Here is a 22,101-nt window from a genome sequence, read left to right on the forward strand (position 1 = left end):
TGTTCCTCCTATAATTATGTTACTTGTTTTAAAAAGTGCAGTGTACAGAGCTTCCATTTTGACATCAGGGCCAGTTGCTGCCTAAAACCAGTGTTTCTGCTAATACAAGAAAATGCTACCAAGTGAGTTAACTTTTCTGAAAATGTTGCCTGAATATGGGTTAATCTTTCTGACCCTGTTTAACTTGTGAAGTTAGAGCAGCAGCAACTGGAGGAGTTTGTCTTGTGTTTTCTGCATCACTGTAAAGCAGTTTATTCTCAGTAGTTTTTAAAAGGATCCCAACCTTTTCAATGGTTTTCCCTTCATTTAAAATAGAAAAAATTGTAGCAATGAAATGGGAATAATCAGGGGTTTCACAATTATCCCTGCCCTTTTTGAAGAGTTTTATAAGTAATTTATGTGGGTCAGATTTTTTTAGTACAACCTTTTTTCTTCTTTCTTTTTAGTAATCTCCCATATTTGAACTTGCTGTACATACATATTGATGCTTCTGTACAGAGGTTTAATAAACAATTTTTCATAACTTTTTTGTATGTAAACATTTAGGTAAACTAGAAAAACCTACCGCTAGAAAACTGAATATGAAAATCCTGTTGTGGTTGAATCTTACAATCCATTTTTCTGCCTTTAAAAAAAGTAAATATTAAAGCAGAAGTGGGGAACCATAGGCCTGGGAGGTCAGTTGTGCCTCCCCAGGCCTCTCCCATTGGCCGTTGGGACTCTACCCAGGTTACACAGCCCTCCCCGTGGCACACTTCTCACCAGCCCTACTGTACTCCCTCCTCAAGTGCTTTTGCGTGTTCTTGAATGGTAAAAAATCAGCCTCTTGCTTGCCCGGATGCAGAGCTGTGTGGTGTAGCCTACTGTACAAATGTAAAAATCACACCAGTTCCTGCACCCCCTTTGGCCCTGCCCACCACAAGCAGCCCCCAGGTGGTTGCTCATGAGAAATGAGGCCCTCGGCTGGAAAATAAGTTGAATGCCCTTCTCTAAAGTTGCATGCATACATATGGCAAAAAATTAATGCATAATTAGCTGCTTGTACAATTGCACGCTACCTTTCTTTCGCCATGAAAATGAAGGTGTGGCATTGCATGGATAATCTCTCAGGAGCACAGTGCGGGTTTGTGTGCAGCTGCTCCACCAATGCTCCTTTTCCTCCTTGCACAAATGCTCCAATGCAGGCACCTTGGTTATTTTGAAGACTGGTGCCCTCCTGGCCCTTGGAGGAACCTGCCCTATGGTTCAAAACATAGCTGAGCTAGCTGTTTTCAAATACAGACATGCTGTGCCATGTCAAATTAGTTTTTTACTTCACTTGTTTAAAGGTTTCTTCAATGATGTGTATGGTATGTGTGAGGCCTCCACAACAACCATGGATTAGGCAAGACGTGGCCTAGAATCCGTGGAAGTGCTGTATTCTTCCTTTACCCCTTCCCTTTGCCTGCCTCACTGAGTACAGGTTCCTTCTTCAGCTAACATGGTTTTCCTTCATCTATTTTCTTACTCTTTATTTCAACCTTTATAGGAAATGGTTCTCCATTCCTTTTGCCCTAAGCCCACTCATCCCTCTGAGAGGGCGAGTACAGTCATGAGAAAAATGAAGTACACCTTCTTTGAATTCTGTGGTTTTACATAGGTAAAGGGACCCCTGACCATTAGGTCCAGTCGTGTCCGACTCTGGGGTTGCGGCGCTCATCCTGTGTTACTGGCTGAGGGAGCCGGCATACAGCTTCTGGGTCATGTGGACTTTGACGTGCTTTCAAACTGCTAGGTGGGCAGGAGCTGGGACCAAGCAACGGGAGCTCACCCTGTCGCGGGGATTCAAACCGCTGACATTCTGATCATCAAGCCCTAGGCTCTGTGGTTTAACCCACAGCGCCACTCGCGTCCCCGTGGTTTTACATAGGAGGACATAAAAACCACCATCTGTTCCTTAGCAGGTCTTCTACCCGGGCTCCAGCTGCTTCTCTCATCTTTTCCACTAATATCTCCTTGCTGGAAATCCACTGATGTCTACAAAGGCTGCTCCATCTCCTTTCTCCAGGCACTATAAAATTGACATATGCCTCAGCTAAGGCAGCATTTGAAGGAAGGCTTCTCCAGAGAAGGGCTCATTAGATACATTTTACATTTCTATCGCATCTTTTCCTGCAAGGAGCTCAAGGTGGTATACATGGTTCTCCGCTCATTTAATCCCCACAACCCCGTGAGGTAAATTAGGCTTAGAGGCAGAGACTGACTGCCCTGTGTGTGTTTCATGTCCTGGTCTCTTGGATCCTCGTCTGACACTGACCACTATACTCTGACGATCCACTTACCATGAATGCTCCTTGGATGAGAGGAGGACAACTCCAGACCCACCTGGGCGTGTCTTGGGTTTGTGCCATACCTTCCAGGGTTTTTTTTCCAGAGTGGCAGGTAGCTCCTTCCATTTGCCTCTGTGTCTTGCACTTGGCACTTCTGTTTCTTCGGCATTCATCAGGGGCTCCGAACAGGGAATTGAAGATGTACTGTTTAAGTATTATTAAGAAGAAAGTACATAGTTTTTAATTATATCAATGTTTAATTGTTTTCAGAGATTGTTTTTCTTTTGTGTGTTTTTAGTGGTTCTTGTTTCTATCTATAAGTTGCTTTCAGTCCTGTCAGGGGAAAATGGCAGCAGGGTATAAATAAATATATTCTTAATATTGTGTATTCTAGGTCACATGACCTACCTATCACTGAAAATAAAATAAAAAGCAAACTATGAGAAGTGCTTGCATCTGAAGGGTTAATTGACTACATTACAGGAGATTTTAAATGGGTGGAGCAGTTCTGACTTTGTTTGAACTTGCCCATGCTATCATTGGTTTGTGTGAACTGTGGCCTACTTTTGATTGGCAGCCGCTTTCTTTGGTCTCCACTGCAAGCCTTTTCCATAAAATGCTCTAAACTGGAGATGCCAGGGATTAAACTGAGGAATTGGGGGCGTTCACTCTTTGATGGAGTTGCTCAGCTAGCAAACACAACACTAGGAAAGAGGCCCGAGAGCCACGTAGCTTGTGTGTTTGTGTGTTGCTGCAGATCTTTTGAACTACGCTTCTCATCATCCCTGGAGAAAGTTTTCTGCATGCAAGACATATGCTCCACCATTGAGTTACTACCATTCTGTACCAATCTTCATCTCATGTTTGAACCTGCAAAGTGCAGGAATTAAATTGTTGGCCTACTTTGTAGCATAGTTGCTGCAAAGGTTATTTGAGAATATATGAAAAATTATTTGAGTGCTTGAGTAATTAGCATTCCTATAGTTTCATTATTGTTCCAAGGCAACTTAAATTTAGATATTGGGGAAATTAATTTCTACCTGTTGTCAGGTATGTGTATGTTTATTTTTAGCATTCCGTCCAAAACTCTTAAATAGTATATTACAAAAGCTTTCTGTCCTGTCCTTTCTCCTGTCCTTTCTTGCTTTTTAAAATATTTGTTCAGTTTCACATCTTTTACAGTTCTCTATTACATAATGAACCCTTCTTTTGTCTATTGCAGTGAGAGACCTTCATAGCTGACTTTATTAACGAGTGTGTATTTTCTCCCTTAGGCTGTGGTGTGTTCTATGACAATCTAGGCCAGGTAATTAAAATAAGTGAGTAATAATGCTTGATCTAAGAGTGATGTGAGCCTTGAAGTTTTCCCACACAACTTTTCTAATGCCATTCATACCTGGCAGATAGCTCTCCTACCACATAAACTTGATGGTGATTTATGCAGACCTGTTAGACTGCTTTAAATTATTTGAGCTGTGAATGGCAAAGGTTCCAACCCAGCTAAAGTAGTTACTTAAGTCCCTTTGAAAGAAAGGGGACTTAAGTTAAGGTCCATCCAAACTTTTGTCATATGCTTTCTACTATTTTGTATTGGATCTATTATCACAGGTCTGAGAACTTTTTTTCCTCCACTGCTTTCCCCAGGAAAACCCGGTTTACCACTGAATTGCATCTTAAGTAATCCCTGAAAAACAGCAAAAAATAAAAATCAAGGAACACTACTATTAAAACAAGAAGCACAACACATGATGGGAATGAGAGGGCACCAGGTTGCCAAAGGCTGGGCTTTGTGTTTTTTCAGCTTGGAAAAAAAGATGTCTACAATGGGGATTAATGGGTTTATAAATTTATGTGTGGTGTAGAGAAAGCCACTACACATTTTTCTATCCCGAAGAACTAGAACTTGGGATCACCCAGGGAAATGAATGGTTTGGGACAGACAAAATAAAAGAGTTATTCATACTACAAAATTAATGGATTGAGTTGCCCCATAGTGTGGTGATGGCCATTAACTAAGGTGGCTGGATGTGGAGAAAGAAACAAAACTATATAGAACCTCTTGAAGAGGCAGACTTTGGACTCTCAGGCACTGGTTAGCCACAGCAGACATGGCCTTTTCCTTTCATGCCCTTAATGCCTTCTGATTAGCATTTGTTGGGGGAACAGGATGCAGTACTAGATGAACCTTTATTTAGTCTGATCCAGCTGGGCTCCTTTTATGTGTTCTTGAAACTTCCATTTTCAGTAGGCTTGCTCCCAAGTAAAAGGGTGTGCAGGACTGTAACGCAAATAACTTGCAACAGGTGTGCGTGTTGATCTATATTTTATTCTTCTAAGTTCATTGCATGTGTTTATTCACCCTTTCAAAGCCTCCAAGTTTCCCTTTCAGCTTCTTCAGGGATGAAGGCATTCTGTCTCGTTGCCAGGAGCATAAGAATGAAGCCTGTGCTGTGCATTGTGGAACAAAGAGCTTTGCTGTCCAGGCATGTCAATGTGGCAGCACTTGCCAGTACCATATTGACTCCAGGAGTGAAAAGAACATCTGCTGAGGGTTGCATAATATCATTCACTCCCACTTTTGCTGAAGCGCTTACAACAGTGCAGATGTAACCAATATTTAACAACACACGTTAGAAAGCGCTCACCACATCTTTTAGAAGAAGGAATTGCCATGTCGTTCGATCAATTTATTGGCATTGCCAACTTACTGCTTCTTTGCCGTGCACAAGGTCATAATGTGCTTTTGAATGCAATCAGTGTTCTGGCTGGCTCCCTTTTTACTGAAGGGTAATGGTGGGTGCGCGCACACACACACATCAAGAGCAAATGCTTTGAAGCAAAACTGCTCGAATTTATTTTGGAAGTGCTTATACTGTTTTCCTCTTAGAGGCACAAAGACCCATACAATAAAGAATGCAGTTCCTGGTGTACTTTGAAACTCCTCTCGTCTTTCTGCTGTTGCTCTGATCCAGTGTTTATTTTCCCCATGGCTCTGCTGCCAGCTTAATTTGTTTTAGTTTGAGCATCTCTGGAGATTCAGAGTCCAGCTTTGCAAGCTTCATCTGGCTCGTGAGGGGTTGTTTTCCTGCAAATGACTAACAGAATATGTGTTAACTACTAAAAACATTTATGGGTCCATAAGTTTTGTGGGCTTCTTTGGAAGGTTGCCCTGAACCAAGTAATTTCCTTAACTTCATGCTATTGTTCTTCCATATTTAGTAATGTCAGACAATTAACTGTGATACATTTTTCTTAGTCCTCTGTACACACCAAATAATAATATTTAATTGTTGCACAGCTATCTATAGACAAGTGGCTACTTACTGCTTCGTCATGAAGATGGTGACTACCTGGAAAGATGAAGAAACAAACACATTTTGTATCAAGAAAAAAATATCTACAATTGTTGCTGATACAAACAGGTAAAATTGATAAACACAGAGAATATGTTGGTGCCCCTCTGAGACTGTTTAAAATGGACCAGCAATAATATTATTCTGTGGAGTTGAACATTTTGAGAGTGTTAGAGAAAAAAATGAAGATTTAAGCAGTAATGGTCATCTTCATATACTTGCTTGAATATTAGTCTCCCCTAAATATTTTATTTTGTCCAAAAAGTACACAGAGTAATCTCACCCCAAAAAACAGACGGGAAGAAACCTATCCTGATCCCCCTTTTGTTTGCGTGCTGAAGAATTGCACTCTGTAAACTCTTTTTGCTTATGCTACAGTTATACAGTATATGTAGGCAAAAAGAGGAACAAAAGGTGGCAGAAGGTTTGCATTGCTATGGGGGGGGGGTTTCCCTCAGTGTTCAGATTCTGCTTGGCCAATTACAGGGGGAAAGAGCAGGGGGTGGTGATGTATATATCTGCTCAAAGAGCGCAAGATAGAGGAATTTCATGGCCATGTGGCCACTGAGGATAAAGAGACTGCTCCCATTTTATCCGTAGCTGTGGGTTTTCCATTGTTGTAAGTGACAAAGCTGCCTCCTTCTGAAACTGTTTATTACATATCTTCTGTATTTTCACCATCACTACTTTTTTATTTTAAAAAGCATACTGTATTGATCCTACTCATTGTCACTGATATAGATTAATAAAAGTAAAGCATCCTATTAAGGTGTTTTTCTTAATCAGCCCAGAACCATCTTGGTCTGTAGAAGGAAAAGGGTTAATTTACCGGTAAAAAACCCTTACTCAACTAGGGCCAGGGCCAGGGCCTTCTCAATATTGGCCCCGACTTGGTGGAACAGCCTATCACGGGAGACCAGGGCCCTGCGGGATTTGGCATCTTTCCGCAGGGCCTGCAAGACGGAGCTGTTCCACCTGGCCTTTGGGTTGGTTTCTGTTTAATATTTATGCTTCATCTTTTATTGGTGGGTTATTTTGAAATTGAGACCTGCAGTTTTAATTGAATTTTAAATTTGTATTTTAATCTGTTATTTTAAATTGATCGTTTTTATGTTTTTTGTTGTGATTTTAATTGATGTTAGCCGCCCTGAGCCCGGTTCTCTGGCTGGGAAGGGCGGGGTATAAATAAAATTATTATTATTATTATTATTATTATTATTATTACTCATGGTGTCTTCATGTGGTATGAACTTCCACACTGACTTGAATTCCAGTGCCATAGTTCAATATGGCATACAGTAGCTCATGCCCCTAAAGACTAGTTAAATAATTTTGCCATTTTCTTTGACAATGTTGCAAATGTTTTCCAATAGCACTTGGTGTGTTTTAAGGTGCAAATTCTGGCTGATGAATCCTCCTGCCAATTTCTCCCTGAAGAACAAAGTCATTGCTTTTATTTAAAAAACCAACACCTACTATTCTGCTGTCTTACACATAAATCAATGGATTTCTGCAAAGAAATGTGCCTGCCCTGCTTCAGATGAAATAAGCCCTATAGAATTCAGCAGGACTGACTTCAGGGTAAGCATGTGTCAGATTCCACTTGTTAGCCAGCCTGTCTGTGGTGAAAATATTCCATTCAAATCAATAGGATGTACACATGGCTTGCTGATTCGTTGTGAGAAAAGTAGGAATGGATGCTTTACAAAAAGAGGTTGTAGGGGAAACAGCAGCCTCACTGAAATCAATAGGATGTGGCTAGGGTTGGCTGTTTCTCTATGAAGGAAAGTGAAAATGAATGAATTTTTAAAGGGGAAGAGAGAAAGGGTGGGGAAGAAGTTATATTGATAGAGCTAATTAATTTATATTTAGGATTAGGTGGGCCTATGAGAAAACAAAGTGGGGGAAAAGAAAGAGGATTTTTTAAAAGCAGAACTTCTACTGAAAGAGGATGTAAGCATAAGTAGCAGAAGGGGCGCTACTCCTAGGAAACAGGAAAGCAAGAGAAGGAAGGAAGGCCTGTGGCTCTATGGTAGAGTGGCTGCCTTGCATGCTGAAGCCCAGAGGTCCAATCCCTGGCATCTCCAGGTAGGGCTAGGAGAGACTCCTGTCGGAAGCCCTGGAGACTTGCTGCCAGTTAGTGTAGACAATACCGGACTAGATCTGACTTGGCATAACAAAAGAAGAGCCCATCTCATCCAGCATCCTGTTTTCACAGTGGCCAACCAGACCTCTATTCTGGGAAAGCTGCAAGTGGGACCCGGGTGCAAGAGCCTTCTCTGCTCCTGTGGCTTCCTGCAACTGGTATTCAGAAGCATCACTGGCTCTTTATAGCTCTCTCCTTCTCCATGAATTTGCTGAATCCTCTTTTAAAGCCATCCAAGTACATGACCATCTCCAGGACTGGCCCAAAATATTGTGGCACCTGAGGTGAACCACAAAAATGCACCCCCACCAGCCGGTGAAGAGGAGAGAGGGAGTGCAAAACAACATTGGGATGAAGATCAGCATTGGCGTGGTGGAAGATCTACTGTCCTTCCCAGGGGGTCCAGATCCTTGCCCTTCTTCCTGGGTGGGCTGGCTGGCGCTGGCCACCATCACTGCCTGCCTCCTGTGGGAGTGAGTTCCGTAGCTGAACTATGTGCTGCAAAGAACCAGAGTGTTTCTTTCACCTGCCCACATTGTCCTTTCCCCTTCCTCCACGCCATACAGACTCTCGTCATAAACTTCCACCATGTCTTCTGACTTGCCTTTTCTCTAAACTGCAAAGTCCTCCCAATGGGAAACTCCTGTGGGAATCCACAGAGGAAGGCGACGACCTGGACGGCGCCCCCCAACCCGGAGGCCTCGGCGGCCAAGTTCCAGGGCCGCTTTCCCACGCCCGCCCTCGTCTCTCGCACGGACCCCGCGGACTCGACGCGTGAGAACGGACGGATCCAAACACGGGCGTGGGAAGGAGGGACTGGAGGAGCGCCTGCGACAGAAAGCGGCGGAGCCTGTCGGGGAGGAAAATACGAAGGAAGGAAGGAAGGACGGAGAGAAAGCAACGCGCACGCAGCACGTGAGGAGGCGGCGGCGGCGGGGCTGGCCTGGCGCCGCGTCTCCGCCCGCCCGCCCGCCCGCCCTTGCGGAGCCCCCGGGCCGCTCCTCCCGCCCCTCGGAGCCGAGGCAGGAAGGCGGAAGAGCGAGGAGGCGCCTCCGCTGCCGGTGCCTGGAGGGAGCCGTGGGCGCTGCCGGCGCTTCTGGCGGGTGAGGCGAAGGCGGGGGCGGGGGGGGGGGTCCACGGCTCGCGCCTTCTCTTCCCTCTCCAAATACGTGCGTGGGGAGCGGGGTCCCCTGCTTTGTCTCGGCTGGCAGCGACCGGGGCGGGGGCTTCGAGGACGGGCCCCCTGCCGCCGCCGCCTCCCCATTTGCTCCCTGCCTGCGGGTGAGGACGCGGCGTTGTCGGGGGGGGGGGAAACAAACGTTACGGAATTGGGCGGAGGGGGGGGGGTCTGTTGCTCTGCCGTCTGTTAGCTGTGCACCCCCCCCCCCAGCAGCAGCCTCGCTTGCATTCTTTCTTGGGGTGGGGGGTGCGGTTACGTGATGGAGGAGATCTGGAAGCTCTCCCCTACTGTTGAAGGTGTGGTGGGTTTGAGCAAAAGGGGACTCTCCGTGCCCCCCCCCCGCTTTCTGGGAAAGGGCCGCGCTCCCTCCAGGTGGGCGAAGGATGCGCTGCGCGAGACTCTTTGTCAGGAGTGGCGAGGGGGGGGACTTGGGGGGGGGATCCTCGCCCCCCATTCTATGGTAGCAGCCTGTATCGCATTTGCCAGGCGTCCCTGGAAGGGATTACCTGTTCATTTTGCAGCCCCGGGGGTTGATTGCTTTGTTGGGGTAAAATATGATATTTGAGGCGCGGGGGAGGGGGCGGACTCTGCTTTCCAGCTTGGACTCTTATGTTCTGGGAGGATCGGCATGAGAAGCTTTATTTTCCCTCCCAGGTAGCAGCTGAAGCCAATCTCAGCCTTTCACTAAAGGGTTAATTGTTAGGTGGTGAAGACTAGGCTCCTTTGCAAGCTTGGGGGGAGTGGGTGGTGTTTTGTTTTAATACTCCTAGGTTAGGGGTCTATTTATGTTTTTCAGTTGGCATGGAGGCTTGCATTTATGGCTGTTGAGCTAATAGGATTGTAAAAGGAGGGTGGCAGAGGTTGAGCATAGGTCAGACTCTGTATCTGGTTCTCCAGATTGGAGTTGAAAAGACCCCGCGGTGCCCCTTCACCCGCCTTGTTCTCCATGCACAGACTTTAGGAATGTGTGTCTGGAGGGGTGTGGGGTTCAAAGCTGTCAAGTTCTCCCTCTCAGTCTGCCATAATGAGGGTGGGAGAAGCAGGGCCAGCCCAAAGCATTTTGGGACCTGCAGTGGACCCCAAAATGGAGTCCCTGCCAAGGAAGAAGGGGCAAGGGAAGAGCTACTTCAGAAACAAGGGGGTGGGAGATCTGCTGCCCCATGGATCCTACCACCTAAGGCGATTGCCTCGCCTGGCCTCATGGTTTGGCTGGCTCTGAGAAAAAGCATTCCTGAGCTCTGCCTGTCAGTCTGCTAATGGAGTCACACAGACTGTGCCAAGTCATCTGATCTGCTCTTGCCTCGTACCCAGAGATCTTGCCTGAGAGAGGGAGAGGGAGACGACAGAGGTAGGCCAGCATTGGGAGGTGGAGGCCATCTGCTTTGTGCTGGAGACCCTGTAACCAAGAACGAACTTAGTTGGTCTCTAAGGTGCTACTGGAAGGATTTTTTTTATTTTTTTATTTTGTTTTGACTATGGCAGACCAACACGGCTACCTACCTGTAACAAATGCTCTTGTAAGCGGAGAGGCAGGCAGTGTCATTTGAACTGGGTGGAGAGATGCAGCAATCAACTGGTAAGCAGTCTGCTGCATGACATCACTGGTTGGGTGGAAGTGCCATTGGCCAAACGGAGCAGAATAAGTACAGAACTTCCTGCCACGAGTGTTGAGATTATGGATTTCCTTATAGAGCAGCTAGGAATGTGCACTTTTACAATTGGAAATACTGTATCTTGACTGCAAGGAACAGCATGTTTAGAATGATAAATTGCCCTTAAGTTGTTTCTCAATGACAATGTTTATTACCAGAGACTGATTTTTCAATTTTCAGATTCATTTTGAGTGATTAATCAACTTTGCTTGGTGTGTGAGGGAGATGTGTGTAAAGTGAAATTAGCACATGACCAGGACTTTGTTGCATGGACAGCTGGCTAGAATAGTTATCCTTGCCAAGCATGGGCGTACCTGGGGGGGGCAGTTGCCCCCCCAGAAGCAAAAAAAAATTCAAATGGTTATCGGCAGCCTAAAAGGAAAAAAAAAACTCTCCTAAAAAAAGCTCAACGACTGGTCTTTCTCCCCCTCCCAAAATCTCAATAACAATTGAGCTCTTGCCCTCTTGCTGAGGCACAGTTGGCCACTGTGTGTGTGTGTTACGCCGGCTGTTTCCCCCTCCCTCATGCCGACAAAGAGCTGGCGTGCCTATCAGAGACCGGATCCTAGCCTGGTCAAATGGGGATGCGGGCTGAGACTTGGGCAGTGTCAGGGGGCGAATCCGAGGGCTGACCATGGTCTTAGCCTGGGTTCTCATCCTTCCTCATCTGCCTGCTTTTTGTATCCACACTACATCGTGCTGGCAAGAGAGGAACAGTTTCTGAAATAGCTGGGATTCATCATGGCAAGGGAGCTTGGGAAACTGAGTTCCCTTGCATGGTGAGTAGTTCCTTTGCGAGGACTAAGGATCCTGGGAAACTGAGTTTTTCAGCCATTTGGGGCTTTCTGTTTGAGGGGGAAAGTTTTTCTGTTTTTTGAAGCTGTTTTTGTTTTTGAACCTGAACGACCATGGCTTGCCCCCCCCCCCCCAGTTTTGATCCTGGGTACGCCCCTGTTGCCAAGCATTTGGTGGTTTAAGAATCTTTCCGTTGCTGATATGCGTCTAGAGCTTAAATATCCTGTGATGAAAAAAATTAAGAGTGGCATGCTTCTCCCTTACTCTTGTGCATGGTGCAAATGAGTTTCTTCATGCCTCCGTATATATAGCTTTTGGGCAAGGAGAAAATATCAAATAACTCTAATTAAGTTCAAGTACGTCTTGTAACTTCTGCTTTTTGAGGTTTTGTGCTTTAGCATCTTTGTGACTTTAAAAAGTACAATATGACTGTGAATCCACATTTTAGTAATAAATGTAAGAGAAGTAGATTCTGTAGTAAATAAATGCAGGTAAAACATACCATATTCTGCCATCATGTAAATTTAGCCTTGCAAAAAATGATCGAGCAATTTATAATCCTGTGTGTGAATGTGAGAGAGAGTGTGCATGAGAGCAGGGTTGTGTTTTGTTTCTGTTCTAGTTTGAAATGGAATTGTAGGTTAAATAAATGGGAGCATATTAAATGTCCCTTTCATATTGCCCTTAATAATATGGTATAATATGGTATCTTAATCTTTAAAATCTGCAAATACTTAACTGCTGTCATACCTCTGACTATGTGAATGTACCAGAAATGTGCAATGACCCAGAGTTGGAAAGTAAGGGGACTTAATTTCCTTTAAGATAGTATTGTTTTCCTACTGTTGGAAGGGCTTCCTCTATTTGTACAGTCCTCCTTACAAACAAGGGCCACATTTTGGTTCTATTGAGGGTTGCTGGATCTATTATTGAAAATTAAAGTGCGGAAATAAGGGGATAAGCATGATATCCATGGGACTGTGATGCTGTAAAGCAGGGGTCAGCAAACTTTTTCAGCAGGGGGCTGGTCCACTGTCCCTCAGACCTTGTGGGGGGCCGGACAATATTTTTGGGGAAAAATGAACGAATTATGCCCCACAAATAACCCAGAGATGCATTTTAAATAAAAGGACACATTCTACTCATGTAAAAACACTATGATTCCTGGACCGTCCGCGGGCCGCATTTAGAAGGAAATTGGGCCGCATCCGGCCCCCGGGCCTTAGTTTGGGGACCCCTGCTGTAAAGGGTCAGTCCTAACCAGGCTCATGATCAAGGCCTGCTTTGGTATGCCTGTATCTGGGGCCAAGAGATACCATACTCATAACTGGCTCTTCCAATTTTATGTTTTTATACTTGAGTCCAGTTGAATAAAGGAAGGATGCATAGTTGACTTACTATTTCTAAATTGCCCAACTAGAATAAGTGGAAGAGAAACACATCTAAATAAAATAATTGCACACTGTTTTCAAAGTAGGGTTAATGTAACCAAAGGCATTCAAAGCTTTGTATTTTACATATAATTTAACTAGTTATTTTAGGTGAGGGAAGCTGATGAGGGTTCTATTTAGTCAATCTGTATCTACCCCTCCCTCCTCCCAGTTTACTCATCCATGCCATGGAATAACTAGCATTGTTTAATCCTTGAGCTGGTGAAATCATGAGTGTAGAGTTTTCTTAATAAACTGAATCCCTGATGACTGTATGTGTCGTGTTTTCATGAATGATATTAAAAATATATAGGGCAAATGGGCATTGACACATAGACCCACCTCTGAGTACCAGGTAATTTGCACCCCGCCCTGCTAATGAAGGTCTTGTAACTCCTAATGATCCCATTATTTTACATGAAAGGGGGGTGGAATTCAAATTTAAATCCCCTTTATTGTACAAACAAGAAAAGTATGATCAATAAATACTAAGGTATGATTCCAAGTTCATCAGGACAAGGGAAGGCAGACTTTGAAACATACAAGCCCTGCTTTTTACTAGAAAACTGTGTTCAGCAATACATTTTTTAATTTATCAAAATGAATGCATAAAAGATCAGGATCTCTTAATAGTTGAGGAGAGACTAAAGTACATTTTCTTGCCTAAGTCAGAAGTGGGTGGCTTCCTAGACCATACCAAGGCTTACTCAGTCCTACCTCCTTTGCAGGGCCATCTTAAGCATATCTGGCACCGATGTGGTGCAATGTGGTGCGAATATCCCTCTGGCGGGGGGGGGGGGCATTTCCCTTAGAACAAAATAAAATGCCCTTAGAATAAAATAGAATGAAAAGGCAGAAGAAAATCGATTGAGGTCCTCAATTCCAAAGCAAGACTCATTCAAGACTCAGCAGTTCTTCTAATTCATCCTCATGATTCAAATCACCACATATCAAAAAGTTAAAACAATCACCAATTTGTTGTTCTTTAAATAAATTGATAGACACAGAGAATGAAGTTCCCGGCCAATTTGTGTTTAAGTACAAAGCTGACGTAAAGCAATGACATCCTGAACCTAAAAAAGGACCCAAACATAGCTGTCAACTTTCCCTTTTTTTTGGTGGGAAGTTCCCTTATTCCAGCACCGTTTCCCACTGCAAAAATAGGGAAGGTTGACAGCTATGGACCCAAAACTTGGGTCACAAAGGCTGCAACCCTAACTGCACTTACCTGAGAGTAAGCCCTGCTGAATCTAATAGGACCTTACTTCTGAGTAGACAGTAGGACTGCAGCAAGAAACACAATTGGGAATTAGGGCTTTCTGTTTTAAGTCTCAACCAGAGAAAAATGTAATATTGGAGATTAGGGAGAAAGGAATATGAATAGATTGAGGGGCGGGGGCTGACGAGAGACCAAAAACCACAGTTAGCAAGACAAGGCACACTTTCTGGGAAGCAAGTCTCACACATGGTTGGGGCAAGGACTGCAGAGGGACCATAGTTGGGTTGTGCGTGTGTGTTTTTCAGAAAAACGTAGAATTGGAAAGGACACTGCAGGTCATCTAGCCCAACCCCCTGCAATGCTTTTTATAGCTTGCATTGATCTTAAAAACCTGCAGCGCCATTTTTTTTAGTTGGATAGGCAATTAACAGGCTTGTTTCACAAATAAGGGAGAAGGAGGATTGCTGGCTTGGTTTGCCTTTGTTCTAGTTTTTAGCATGTGCTTAGTACCGTAGTTTCACGCAGTGAGCCGCCCTGATATCTATGGGTGGAGGGCAGTAGTAGTAGTAGTAGTAGTAATAATAATAATAATACTGCAATGGTGATGATATTTTTTGCGGAGGTTGGAGTGAGCGGATGATGGCCAGCTGCTGGAATGAATGGGGTTGGTGCTAAATGGTCTGGCTTGCTTTACAACCCCTAGGGACCTTGTTGGTGGGGTGGGGTGGGGGCGAATAAGGAGCCCACCCCCCAAGACGAAGAAGAATAAGAAGTGAGGGGAGGAGGCTTCCCTTCACCGGGATAGAGTTGCCCGTAACATTAAACACAGGGCACGATTCCAGGGAGAGAAACCAGGGCGGCAGCAGCTGCTACTCACAGCTCAGGCTACATGTAGCTGCAAACCCAACATGGAGGCTTAGCAGCTGGAGGAAGAAAGGGGGCAAGTCGTAGGCGCCTCTCTTCTTCTTCTTCCTTCCTCCTCCTCCTCGTGCTCCTCTTCCCCCTCGCCATCGCCCGCCTCCCTCTTCCCACAGGGCCGGCCGCCCCACAGCAGGGCAGAGCATGAGGCAGCAACAGAGCAAAGCCAGGCGCCTGGGGAGAGGGGCGGGCCTGCGTCGAGCGAGGGTGTGTGCGCTGCTCCAGCTGAGGGTCGGGTCGGTTTTTTTCTTTTTAGCCTTCTGGCACCCCGCAGAATTTGGTGCCTGCAAGCTAAAAGGGGAAAAACCGAGCCGACACTTGGCAGGAGTGGCGCACTCACCCTCACTCACTCAGCGCGTTCCCCGGACTCTCACCTGGCGCAGTGATCCCCAGAACCTTGCGTGGTGGCACACCGCACCCAGGGGCGTAGTGAGCCCCTTGGCTGCCGGGGCGGCAAGCCAAGTGGCACCCCCGGGGGCGGGGCGTCACTCCGTGCGCATGACGTCATGACGCATGCGCACGGAGCAACGCCTCCGCCCGGGGCAGCAAGGAGGGGCATCACGCTTGTGGGTGGTGTGACGCCCCTCCTCGCTGGCCCGCCCGGCTCCGCTCAGGGAGCCCAGCGGTGGAAAAAGCCGCTGAAAGGGGAAAAGCCCCCTTTCAGCAGCTTTTTTTGCTGCTGGGCTGGCTTGCAGAGCTGGGGAATGGAGAGGGGCGGGCCAGCAAGGAGGGGTGGCCTGCCCCTCTCCTTTCCCCAGCTCCACCCAGGGAGCCCAGTGGTGGAAAAAGCCGCTGAAAGGGGGAAAGCCCCCTTTTAGCGGCTTTTTTTGCCACTGGCTGGAGGCGCCGATGGCGGAGTGGGGCCCCGCCCCGAGTGTCACCCCCCCGGGACGCTACCCGGGGCGGCCCGCCCCCTGCCCCCTTGCTCCGCCCTGACCGCACCACTAACATCTATGGGTGAGATGTCCCTGCTCCTTTGCAAGAATCCCAATAACCAGCTGCTGTTAAGTAGTCCACTAACAAACTGTGGGCTACCTTCTGACTCCTCTGCATTAAGAGTTCTTGGAGATTTCTAACCCTAAAGGCCATGAATAAGATGCCAAGAAATACAAGATGCCTTACAAACGTCTCCTATCATTGTTCGTCTTAACTTTAAATAGCCTATATCTGGCCTATCATATCTCCTCTCAGTCTTCTCTTTTCCAGGCTAAACATACCCAGTTGCCCCAACTATTTCTTGTAGTGCTTGGTTTCCAGACCATTGAGTGATGAACGTCAATGAAACTTTCTTGTGAGTAAACCTGTGAGGACATGGGTTAGCTGTTCTGCAGTCTTTCCACATCTGCAAGTGGACCCTGAAAAGCTAGATACTGAAAGTGTGTGGGGGGTTAAACTGTAGGTATATTTTGGGATCTCATTTGTGTCTTATTTACTTGAGTCTTCCTTGGGGGTTTCGTTGGAAGCAGTGATCTAACACAAAGAGGGCTTGGCACACAAGCCAAAAAATGTCAACATGGCCAGACTTCCCTTCCCTAAATTGAAGTGTTCACCAGCCGAACAGTTTGTCTCCTCTTGTGCTGTTCCTTGCATCCTGCTTGGTGGTGGCTGAGGAAAAAGCATTGTCTTCGTTCCCTGTCAATAAACTTGTCTTGCACCTTATTTTGCTCTCCTTTCCTGCTTGAAAGGATGAACAACGTTCCGTTTAGTTGTTCAAATGAGGGTGCAAGTTCTCTAGTGCCTGGGAATTGGCAAAGGGAGGGAGGGGTGTAACTCATGAGAGCCTCCTTTGTCTATGCTCTTGGCGTTCCTGTGGGGAGTATTTCCTCAGTCTTTGGGTTAACATGTTTCCAGCTGCCTCAGCTGGGAAAGGGCCTTTTGGTATTTAAATGAAGTGTGTGCTTGCAGCACATGGGCGATGATCTCAGCTTCTCTGAGGCATTTTTGCACTCTTCGCTTGCCTGATAGTGGTGTCTCCGGAGCATGGAAGCTAGCCCTGTTTCTTGCACTAGCTCCACACAGGTTTCTGCTCAAGGAGCTTGGATGCAGAGCAGGAGAATATTGGAAAGGCAGTAGAACACAGAGCTCCTTCATTCCCCCCCCCCTTCACCCTTATTAGCTGTTTCAAGTTCTAATTAAATTGGTTTCTTGCTCTGCATTTTGAGTGGTTCCTGACGTGTTCCAAACACTTCAAAAATTGTGCTGGAATATTAAATTAGAAACAGACATTATAGATGCAAAGGAAGCCTGAAGAATTAGAAATTTTCTTTTAATCTTTAAGGGACTAATTCTTCCCTGTTACTCATAACCTGGGAAATCTGGATCTAATCTGAGGGGGTAGGTGCTGTTTTTGCACTTTGCAGAGTGTTTTCTCAGGGAGGAAATGAGAAATGAATTTAAAGATTCACCCTAACTAATGGAGCTCTTTAGCTGTTTTTATTAATAGAATATGTTCTTAAAATCACCAAGGAGAAGGCTTTGGATTCATCCAGAAATCTGTTTGTTAGGGTTAATTTGATGCAGGGTGCCTAACCTTTTCTGGCCTGAGGCTTTGTTCAGCCTTCTTGACCCTACTCTGTGGGAGCTGCAGGTCAGTGGTAAGCGTGGCCACATCAAACTCTTCTCTCTCTCTCTCTCTCTCTCTCTCTCTCTCTCTCACACACACACACACACACACACACACCTCCTGAGCTAATGCATGCAGATCAAATCAGGTGGCGAGGTTATGGAAACATATATAATTTTATTTGCATGTAACCATAGTCAAGGTGGCTTACAACAGGAAGAAAATACCGGTAAATAACTACCACATACTGAAAGTAGTCAGACAATAAATAAAACATTAAAAAATATCCAACCAAACTGAACAATTTCCACACCAATCACAAGAAGATCTAAAATAAAGATACAAAAACCAACAGCAACAGCGCCCCCCCCCCACAACCCCCCAGCCCAAGAGTCTGTTCAGGAGCCTCAGCTTTTGTAGCTAGAGTCAGTCAGGGCCCCGACCTCCCAGGCCAGGCAGGGAACAAGCAGGTTTCCCAGGACTCACAGCCAGGATGCCATGTCCTTCCTCCTGGCTCATCCAATGATTGGTTTTATGACTGATAGGGATGAGATATGCATTGCCATCAGGGTTGGGAATTCATATCCTCAACACTTGTGTCTACTTTTATCTTTTTGCCATGCCACCAAAACGAGAGGGCGGGGGCTTGGGCCCCACTAAAAAGTGCACATGGACCAAGGGTTCACTACCCCTGCTCTGATTTCTAAGTGGGGTAGTCACATTAGTCTCTTACAGCAAACACCATGTCACGTCATGTAGCAGTATGCCTTTGATGAAGTGGATTGGGGGGCCTGGGAGCCTCCAGATTGTGCTGGACCACCTCCCTTCATTTCTGACCATTGGCCAGGTTGGCTTGGTTTGATGGAAGTTGAGATCTGACAACATTTGGAGGGCCCACAGATCCCCCATCCGTGAAGGAGACTCCACTTTGTACAAGCTTGTGCCACAACAAATGTGCTGGACTGTTCTTTTGTACTGTCTTGTTAGCAGTCTTTTCCATAAACTAAGTTGTCTTTGACAAGTTGAAGGAGGTTACCTGATTCTAATTTACACCCCTGATTTACATAAGCCTAATAGGCCTTATCCCAGAGAAAATATCTGAATGCAATGGTAATATTGGGAGGACTTCCTGAATAAAGTAGATGTTCTGAGGGCCACAGGCCTGTTTTGGGGGCAAACCATGGCTTCCTATGAATGAGCAGCATGCTGGTTTCATGCTGCTCAAATTGCCCCTGAGCTGGGGGGGAACAAACTATAGTGCTGGCTTAGAGTTATGTGCAAACCAACACTTGTTTATTCCAAAATTCACAAGCAATAAGCCAAGAATTAGCCTTGGCTTCCACTCATGGCTTGTTTCAGGGTTATGTGCAGACTGTGATGTAGTGGCTAGAGTGCTGGGCTTGGTTATGGGAAACTTGGATTTAACTCAAGGGTGTGGAACTTGTGGCCCTCCAGATGTTGGACTCATAGCTCCCATCAGCCCCAGGCAGCACAACCAGCGGTTGGGGGAGGATGGGCATTGTAGTCTTAAGAACCTCTGGAGGAGCACAGGTTTCCCATTCCTGCTTTAAACTCTCACTCAACAGTGAAGCTTACTAGGTGGTCCTGAGCTAATTGCTACCTCAGAGGACTGTGGTGTGTTTGAAATGCCACACTTGAATTCTTTGGAGGAAGGTTTGGAGACGAGCACAACAAATATGCAGGTTATAGGACCTGCAGACAAAAACCATGCAGGGGTGGCCCAGCCTGTTTCACTTCCTGAGGCTGAAGCCCCCCCCCCCCACCTCCCGTAACTGGGTTGTGTGATGGCATCTGCAAAGCAGCAACAATGGCGGTGGATTCTGGCAAATTGAACTGGTGTTAACAGCTCAATCTTTACTTTCTGCAAATCTTGAGACTTTTAAAAACATCTGTTTTACCTCCCCTGTTAATTAAAGGTGGGAATTTTCTCAAGTTGCTGTTTTGAAATAGCACTAAGATTACTTTACAGGCCAATCAACCATCTACAGCAGTTCAAAATGGCTACTTGAGCATGTTTTTAAAAAACCATGAAGTGGAGGCATGCAGAAGTCAGGCAGCCTTCAAATGTGTCACATATTACAGCTCCTGCATAAACTCTAGATATTTTTGGAGGCTCACAGCAGGGCTGGGCAACACTCATAACTCAATGAGATTTAAAATCTTTTCTCGTTGATTTTATCCATGTCCATGTGCTTCCATACCTATCACTCTTTAGAGAAATCGGGTCCTCCCTTAAAGAGGGCATGTATTGCGGTGAGACTTGGCAACCAAATCCCTGTGTTGTGGGTGGGTTTTGATTGACAGTCAGAACACCCAGTCGGTAGGTCCCTCAATGCTGGGTTCAAGCTGGCCAATGAACGCAAGCTAAACGACCGAGGGACCTATAAATACCCATGCACGTGACCCTGAGCTTCCTCTTTTTGGCACGTGCATCGGAACACCCGCCTACCTCTCCCTACTTTTAGGGCTTGTGTGTTTGACCTTGCTATGCCGTCGTGTGTCATCCGTCATTGGGGCAGGGGCACGGCAGGAATTTTCCCCACTTGGCTGATTGGCTGTTGCCATTTGGGTTTCGTCTGCCGCGTATCAAACAGTCACAACTTGTAAGGTTGTGGGTAGGCTCTGGTTCAGGTGATAGGGATGGGAGAACGCTCTTGCCATCCCTATGTGAAGGGTATTCCGTTAAAGGAATCCAGGGACTCGATAGTTTGGTCAACCCCAGAGAGGGGGTTGTGCCCGTGCCTGAGTCCAGGGGGACATTTGGGTGGCGGAGATAGTCTGTTCCCAGCTTTCTGCTCACCCTTGGCTGACTATGCTGGAACCCTGGGTCAGCGCTACCTGCATGGCAGGGAGCTAGTCGAACCAGAGCCTATGCAACCAATCACTTGCTGTAATCAATAAAGTTGTGGCCTAAATTCTGCCAAAAACCAAACCAAAATTTGAGTCTTGTCTGAGTTTATTTGGGGTGAGGTTAAAAGGTCTGAACATGCAAAAAGAATATATGTCATTAGCTTTCCAGTCCTGAGATTCAGAGGAAAATAACGTTGTTGCCTTCATGGCTGCAAAATTGAAGATGGAAAGACGGGACCAAAAAGCATACCTTAGTATTTGGTGATAATACAAGCAAGACTATTTCTTAACTGACTTATAGGTTGACTGGTACCTTTGCACATGTTTAATCTATTTAGATGTGCAAATGGTTGTGCCTGCGGGTGTTTTCCATGTCCACTTGTCTGTTTTTAAAGTGCTCAAGGATACAACGATGTCTTTAGAGAGATGTTTCCCCCCTACATGTATGTTGGTTAATATCATCATTGATGAATAAAGTTCAAACTACCCAGATACTTGGAAAGTCTTTGTGCATGGTAAAGAGAGAGCCTTCCTGACTGGCCGGTAGCCGTAGGCTGTGAGAGATCACTGCGTGGCTTTGAGCGTAAATTACCTCACAGGATTATTGTGAGGATGAAGTAAGAGCTATGAACACTGTCTTCAGCAGTATAGAGACTTCATATTGTTGTTAAAGCAAGCACAATAGTCAGATAGCTAGATTTTGCTGGGAGGAAGAACTGTTTTCATATTCTTGTTGCTGTGGATACAGTTGGAATGAATTTACATGCTGCTATGATTAGCAGGTGGCGCTGTGGGTTAAACCACTGAGCCTAGGGCTTGCCGATCAGAACGTTCGAATCCCCGCAATGGGGTGAGCTCCCGTTGCTCTGTCCCAGCTCCTGCCCACCTAGCAGTTCAAAAGCACGGCAAAGTGCAAGTAGATAAATAGGTACCGCTCTGGTGGGAAGGTAAACGGTGTTTCCGTGCACTGCTCTGGTTCGCCAGAAGCGGCTTAGTCATGCTGGCCACATGACCTGGAAGTTGTACACCGGCTCCCTCGGCCAGTAATGCGAGATGAGCGCCGCAACCCCAGAGTCGGACACGTCTGGACCTAATGGTTAGGGGTACCTTTACCTTTATCTTTATGATTAGGCAAGGGACTAAAATATAAAAACTTTAAAAAGTCAAACATTAATAATAACAACCTGATCCAATAAAAAACTCACAATAACTTTAAACCACTTATATCAAATAAAGCAGTATTCAATAATCCCTGTATCGGGAAGTTTTTAATGTTTGATGTTTTACAACGTTTTATATATGCTGTAAGCTTAGAGTGGCTGGGAAAACCCAGCCAGATGGGCAGGGTATAAATAATAAAATTATTATTATCCATTAGACTCTAATAGTAAACAGTAAATTAAATATCAGCAAATAATAATTAAACAGTTTACGATTATCAATTACAAAAAAATTACTAAACTATAATCAATAAAAATAATGGCAAGTCACATATGACAACATTGAGTTAGAACTTTGAGAACTTAAAAAAGAAATTCACTTTATCCAGGGCCAGTCTACATATATATTAGCCTATTTTGACCTCTTTTTCTTAATGGTGACATGGACCATTCATAATTTAGGGATATTCTTCACAACTGTGAGAAGGGAAGTGGGGTGGGGTAA

General features: G+C 45.6%; 1 protein-coding gene across 9 annotated transcripts in view; it reads left to right on the forward strand.

The window, feature by feature from the left end:
• Window positions 1–8,879: 8,879 nt before the first annotated feature.
• The window catches only part of CLIP1 (CAP-Gly domain containing linker protein 1), a 111,919-nt gene continuing 98,697 nt past the window's right edge, over window positions 8,880–22,101 (forward strand). For 3 of the 9 annotated variants that reach the window (XM_033174212.1, XM_033174214.1, XM_033174215.1), the window contains exon 1: window positions 9,049–9,089. The gene's annotated coding sequence lies outside the window, so the exon portion shown is untranslated. Of the gene's footprint in view, window positions 8,912–9,047; window positions 9,090–22,101 lie in introns of those variants that run through there. The other 6 variants (XM_033174217.1, XM_033174218.1, XM_033174219.1 and 3 more) reach the window with 4 other exon arrangements.

This window comes from Lacerta agilis, chromosome 17, assembly GCF_009819535.1.
Source record: "Lacerta agilis isolate rLacAgi1 chromosome 17, rLacAgi1.pri, whole genome shotgun sequence".
Taxonomy (NCBI): Eukaryota; Metazoa; Chordata; class Lepidosauria; order Squamata; family Lacertidae; genus Lacerta; species Lacerta agilis.